General features: G+C 37.6%; 1 pseudogene; it reads right to left on the bottom strand.

Annotated features, from left to right (window-relative positions):
- Window positions 1-189: 189 nt before the first annotated feature.
- Window positions 190-5,022, bottom strand: LOC133792220 (pentatricopeptide repeat-containing protein At5g61800-like; annotated as a pseudogene).
- Between the last annotated feature and the right edge of the window lie 2,113 nt (window positions 5,023-7,135).

Below are 7,135 nucleotides of genomic sequence, written 5' to 3'. Positions count from 1 at the left end.
AGGCAGTCGAATCATTTGAACCCGAAGAAGTTGTTTGGTGACATCAATTCTAACCTGCAAATGCGCAAACAGACCCCATCCTTCATTGAGGGAGTCTTCATCAACATCCATATAGGTAACAATAATATTACAAAGAATAATAGGAAGTGGAGTAGTCTTGCTAAGGAAGGGTAGCCGATGCCCTTGAACTCAAAATGGAGTAGTTATCATAGATTCAACTGTAACATTTTGCAGAACAGTTAGTGTGTGTAAGATGATATGGTAATTTTGAAAGTGCCATGGTTCACATGCTTCCACTTTAAATTGATCACCTGCACATCCAAAGGAAACTAGAAACAGAGTAGAGCAAAAATCAGAAATATGCATGGGAAATCGACCTTTCAAATGACCATTCATTTGTTTATGGAAAGATGGTTTGTGCACATGCTTATCAGAGAGGACTCGAGAAACCATAGTGTTAATAAGAGAGTGAGTGAAATGAGTATTGATATCAGCATCAATAGTGAGGATCTCTTTATCCTTATCGGTGAGAGAGAGAGAGAAGAGTGCATGGATAAAGCATTGAACCCAGATAAGGAAGAACAAGGGATGAACATGGGTGGGAACTGAAAAAAACTGTTACAAAACACTAACTGCCACAGACCACAAAGATGAGCAGAAAGGCTATGCGTCATTGTTAAAAAAAAAAAAGCTATGCGTGCGTTTTTAATATGGCAATTTCTACAATCCTTCACAAGGCTAAGTCCACCATGTAGGTCCATTATTATTCCAAGTGCAAAATATGATAATTGTAAACAATGTATATATGTATAATTTTGACCTTTTGTAATCGGTAACGTGAACCGGGTGAGAAGGGTTTGTTTAGGTGGCAGTGAAATGTAAGGGCAATACTGTAAATGAATGTGCACAGTAGTGTACATAAGAGGGTAATATAGTAAATTTCATTGAAATATTGAGTTATTTACGAAATTGGGTACGTAACAGCTTTGGTGTTACTAAGTGATTAATTATAGAATATACGAAACATTATTATAGTGGAACGTAACAAAACCTGATTCCATTTTACTTGTTTTTATATGAATTTTTTTATTAAGTTTCATTATATAAATAAGCACATTCTAATAGAGAAAAAAATATTAAAAATACCTTTCTAATTAATTTTTTATATTTTTCATTTTTCTATTTTAATTTTTCTTTAAGAACTAGAGTAGGTGTGAGTGAGAGTGAGAGTGAGATTTGTTATTTGTTACTTAAAAGCTCGGCAAGTTGAAGATCATTCAAATGGGAGACCAAGTTATTATCAATCGCGAAGTGACAAATTCTTTGCTTCTTATATCTTTGTCTGAGGTAAACCAACATATGAAAAAATAATGATAGGACATATTTAGGTAGAATGTTTGAAAATGGTATATTTACCTGCAACATTCAAAATTGAATATATCTCATCAGTTTGGGGATGCAGTGTGTCCCAAGTAACAAACTCATGAGTCACTCCTTCCAATCGAATTAAACTACAACCAACACTCTTCTTCACCTTCTTCGACTCCCTCCACCTCCTCATCTTCACCACATCCTCCCACTACTCCGCATTCACATACAAGCTTGCCATGATCGAATACACATCGCCGTCGTCCGGTTTCAACTGCATCACACACTCTTCTGCTTTCTTAGCAACACCAACATTCCCATAAAGCCTGCAACCTGATAGCAGCCCACCCCACACGAACACATCATCCCCATTGACATCTTCTTGATCATCTCCATTGCTTCTTCTATCAGACCAGCCCTCCTTAGCAAATTAGCCATGCACCCATAATGTTTTTGCTATCGACAAAAAATGTACATAGATTCCATCTCATTAAAGAGCTTTCTGGCTTCATCTAGTAGACCTGCATGGCTGCAACCCACCAACACTCTTAGAAAGACAACCCCATCTAGCTTAACTCTGGCTTCTATCACTCTAAAGAAATAATTTAGTGATTGCTTTCCAAGATCGTGCATGGAAAACCCAACGAGCATTGCATTCCATGTACACAAGCTCTTGTCCAAACTCGAGTCAAATATCTTTATAGAAATCTTAATGCAGCCACACTAGGCATACAACTCAACCAATCATGTAGTCAAGAAGGATTATAGACGAATCCCATTTGTGCTAATGTATTTGTGTATAGTATAGCCTTATTCTAAATCCCCCAGTTGAGCACACGCAAAGAGAACTGGACGAATTTGATAAAAGAGTCAAATTTTCTCCTCACACTGATTATTCTACGCATAACCGGCTAATATGGTACTCCAGGAGACAGAGTCTCTCAAGTGCATTTTGTCGAACAATTTACGGGCACCTGAAATTTCACCTGCTTTGACAAACACATCGATTAGAGTGTTGTAAGAGACAACATCCATGTGTTGAGGGTCCTCATCGAATACTCGATATGTGTCGGAGAGGCAGCGGCTGACGGGGTAGATGGGAATGAGGGCGTTAGAGACAAAAGAATATACGTTGAAGCCAAACTTGAGGAATTGGGAGTGAAGAGCTCGGGCGATGGAAATGGCAGTATTTCTGGGGTCCAACTGAGCGCAGACGTTGAGGACGAAGGGGAAGGTGTGAAAGTCAGGAGGGTGGGAGAGGCAGTGCATGCGGGAGAAGAGGAGGAAAGACTGTAGCAGTGAGGAGAAAAAAGAGTGGGCTCTGATGATGTTGTTGAAGGAAAATGTTGATGGGTTTTGAATGAGGTTGAAGAGAGAGAGAGAGGGCGTAGCTCCACCATTGTTATTGTTGTGAGAAAGTGAAGTTGCAGAGAAGAGGAAAGTGGTGAGCAATAAGTGGGCATGAGAGGAAGAGAGGACGCCGGTGACGATGGAGTGAGCGTGAAGTTGATGGAGTTGTTTGAGAGTAGTAATAAGTGGGCATGAGAGGAAGAGAGGAGGCCAGTGACGATGGAGTGAGCGTGAAGTTGATGGAGTTGTTTGAGAGTAGTGCAATGATTCAGTATCACTCTGCTGACATTGCTGCCATTGTTGAAAGAAGTAGTAGCTCTGAGTAGAATGAGAACAAAATACCCTTTTGTTTTTGGGGTTCTCAATCCAATCTTAGTCCCACCATGGTCTTTCAGTCGAAAACTTCATGAATTTTTCTTGAACTAGTTCATCTAATAAGATTACTTTCAAATCGGGGTATATATTTTTGGAGCCTATTTGGGTGTTTGGAATTAGTAAAAAATAAAGTTTTTTTTTTTGGAAACGGTAGTTGGTTCCTTTCTAACCTGAAAGGGTATATATGTATTTTAGCACAATTTGACCCAAAAACCACAATCCAACCGTTCACCCTGAATCCAATAGCTCAAAAATGCATGAAGGATTAAGTCCTTCAAATCCAACTGAGGGACTAAAGAAATCCCCTTTTAATATATATTTTTTTAAAAAGAAAGTTGTATCTCACTGCTGCGTTAAATGTGGGTCCCATCTTATTTATATTTTTTGTTGACTTTTCATAAAACAGTAAAACCACTTTGCTAATCTCAGATTTGGACCAATTAGAGAAAGTAGATAAACATTATTAATTTTTAAAATTGAAAGGTAAACATTGTTTTTTTTTCCGTTTTTGTCTTGAATCTTAGGCAATTAGAAAAAACACCTTCTTTAATATATACATACATATTTTTTTAATTTTAATAATTGAATTCCTCATTTTATCTTTTCTTTATTGTGATTTTTAAATTTATTTAATGTCCTTGCTTCGTTAATATATACTTTACATTTAAATTTTGTTGACACCGTTTTTCATCAACTTGAGAACACCAGAGCACGAATTCAAAGTAAAAATATGATAAAATAACTAACACCATATTTTATAATCGTTCGGACCCAAAAAGATGACCTATGTCTACTTAGTCACTTTTATTGATATTTAAGCTTCAAGAACCATAGTTTCCGGCGAACTTACGTTGCCAATTGTTCTACAGTTCTCCTTCACTTTTACATTACATAAGGACCATTTATACAATAATGGAGTTTCGGCATTATCAATTGCCTTTCCTCGTTTCCATCACATCTCCTCTTTTATAGTGATGAGTTTAGGGTTGCATTTAAATCGTGGGCCTAAGTTATTAGGCTTGACCTGTAAATAATACTTTACAACCTTATAATAACACAAATATAGTTGTATTTTGATAAATAACGAATATGTACTCTTTTGCTAATTCTGTTAGCGTAGATAGTGTGTATTGAACGAAAAGGCATGAATCAATCATTGTGCATGACCAAATGTCTCTGTCAGCGGATTACAACCTTCTTGAGCGAACAAGAGTTGAAGAATATGGCTAGGCAATCAATCCCCTTCTGTTAGTATTTGGTAGTTTTAATTTATGCTTTGTGAGAACAAGAATGCAACTAGTCCTCTTCATCATCCCTTTATAATTGCTATTGTTAGAAACATCATAAATGCCCAAAAAAATGGGTATAACATTTGCCCCTCGTGCTTTTCACAATTACCCATTCTATTTTGGTTATACACTTAAATGACATATACATAAAATAGTTTTTTCTGTTAGTATCCAAACGATTACCTCTGTATTCGTTTCAAAGGTATTCAATTTCCCAGCAACGTTTTGGGCTTGTTTATACTTGCATTCCTTAAGAAATGAGTAGTAAGCCCACCACTTTGTAAGAATCTTAGGTCCATTGTTTTTGTGAACCTAAAGCCCAAACTTTAGTATAAAATTTTTTGTTGTTCACAGTTGCAAGAGGAAGCTGCCGCTGACACCCCTTTGTCCCGAGAAGTAACTAGCCCCGTGAGAGGAGAAGCTTTTACAACTTACCGAGGTGAAGCTAACGTCGTCGGAGGAGAAGATCTTTTGTCGCAGTTGTTCCCTCTTTCTGCATTAATGGGTAAGTTTATTTTCGCAAATTAGAATTAATTCTGAAGAAATTCTTTATCTAAGCATTCGATACCCTGCTTGTTTGGAGCCACAGGTTCGGACTGCCCTGAAATACTGCAATTTTTTGTACTTACTTCATCGACATTCTCTTTGTTTGCAGCCAAAGGTTATCATCTCTGGTAAGTCCCCAATAACAGTTTGTTGTTCTGTTGAACTTTGTGAACATACACGAACGAACTGATTTTCTCATTTGATTCCAAACTGTTGTTCTTCTCTTAGAGGCTTTAACCTTTTGATATAGGCACCTAAACGTACAGTCACTCTTTGTTAATTTCTTGTATATTGATATAGCCAAACTGTTGAGAAGTGATCTAAATCATGCCACATCACATGTGCTGTTAATTGATAGTTATTTCAGTTAGAAGTTTATTTTTACTGTTATTAGTCCGAAGTGTATATATAGGCTATTCATTCATTCTGTTTTGGTTGCCTTGTTCAGTTCAATTTCTCTAAGCCTTGTATATACTCTCTTGTACTTGAAAGTCAGAATATTATCAATAAAGTTCTATCATTCATATTCATCTCAGTGTGTCCATAGTTTCATGTTGTTATTGTGATTGAACATAGCTCATTGAGTTGAAGTATCTTGATTAGTATTGTTGATCTGATCACAACAACTGGTACCAGAAGCCAGGTTCAGCAAAATCAAGATTCAAGTTCGAAGGTTCAAGAATCACCAAGAAGATGTCCGCTGCGAAGTTTGAGATTGAGAAGTTCAATGGAACCAATGATTTCGGGTTATGGAGAATCAAGATGAAGGCTCTACTGGTACACAATGGGATTTCGGAAGCCATTGATGAAGAAGCCATCAAGGAGATTGGAGAAGACAAGAAGAAACTGAAGGAAATTGAAACCAAAGCACATAGTGCTATCCTTCTCAGTTTAGGTGATGAAGTCTTGAGAGAAGTCTCAAGTGAAGACAAGGCATTGGGATTATGGAACAAACTCAGTTCCATATACATGAAGAAGTCCCTAGCTAATAAGCTATACTTGAAGAAGAAGATGTATACTCTCAAGATGGATGAGAATAAGGACCTGAGAAAACACTTAGATGATTTTAACAAAATCATACTCGATCTCTGCAATATTGGTGTGAAGATGGAAGAAGAAGATCAGGCAATCATTCTACTGAGCTCTCTGCCGAGATCTTATGAGCACTTTGTTGATACAATGCTCTATGGAAAGGAGACCCTGACCATGTCTGAAGTGAAGGCTGCATTGAACTCTAAGGAGATACAGAAGAGAACAGAAGGCAAGCAAGATGAAAATGGTGAAGGGTTATTTGTCAGAGGAAAATCACAGAACAGAGAACACAAGAATCAGAAGGGAAGTTACAAAGGGAATCAGAAGCCAAAATCCAATTCTAAAGGTGATCCTAGAGGCATTACAGACAAGAAATGCTACTACTGTAAGAAGGAGGGCCATTTCAGAGATGAATGCTTGGCTTTGAAAGCCAAACTCAAGAAAGAAAATTACAAGAACAAAGGAAGAGGAGAAGCTGACATAGTAACTGATGGCTATGAATCCGCAGAAGTATTAGTGGCCTCAAATATGGATTCTGGTCATGATTGGGTTCTTGATTCCGGATGCTCATTCCACATGTGTCCTAACAAGGATATGTTCTGTGATCTAGAGGAAAAGAAGGGTGGAACTGTACTCCTTGGGGACAACAAGCATGATGGAGTTAAACGAAAGGTGCAAAATGTGAGGTATGTCCCTGATCTCAAGAGAAACTTGCTGTCAATTGGAGTCTTGACTGAGAGAGGCTGTACTGTTAAAATTGATGACAAGTTCTTGAAGGTGATGAAAGGGTCAGTTGTAGTTATGAAAGGAGAATTCAGAAATGGTCTTTATTTCTTGAATGGTGAAACAGTAACTGGTTGTGTTAACACTGTTACATCAGAACAAGAACTTGACAAAACAAGATTATGGCACCTAAGACTTGGTCATGTTAGTCAAAGGGGTCTAACTGAATTGGAAAGACAAGGCATTCTCAAAGCCAAACTAAGTGGTGAACTTGAATTCTGTGAGGAATGTGTGTATGGCAAAAGTTGTAGATTGAAGTTCAAATCTGGCATACACAATACCAGGGAACCACTGGGATACATTCACGCAGATCTCTGGGGTCCTTCCAAGGTGTCAATCTTAGGAGGAGCAAACTATTTTTTGAGTATAGTTGATGATTACTCAAGGAAGGT

This window comes from Humulus lupulus, chromosome 7 (genome assembly GCF_963169125.1).
Source record: "Humulus lupulus chromosome 7, drHumLupu1.1, whole genome shotgun sequence".
Classification (NCBI taxonomy): Eukaryota; Viridiplantae; Streptophyta; class Magnoliopsida; order Rosales; family Cannabaceae; genus Humulus; species Humulus lupulus.
This window is presented reverse-complemented; position numbering and strand designations above follow the sequence as displayed.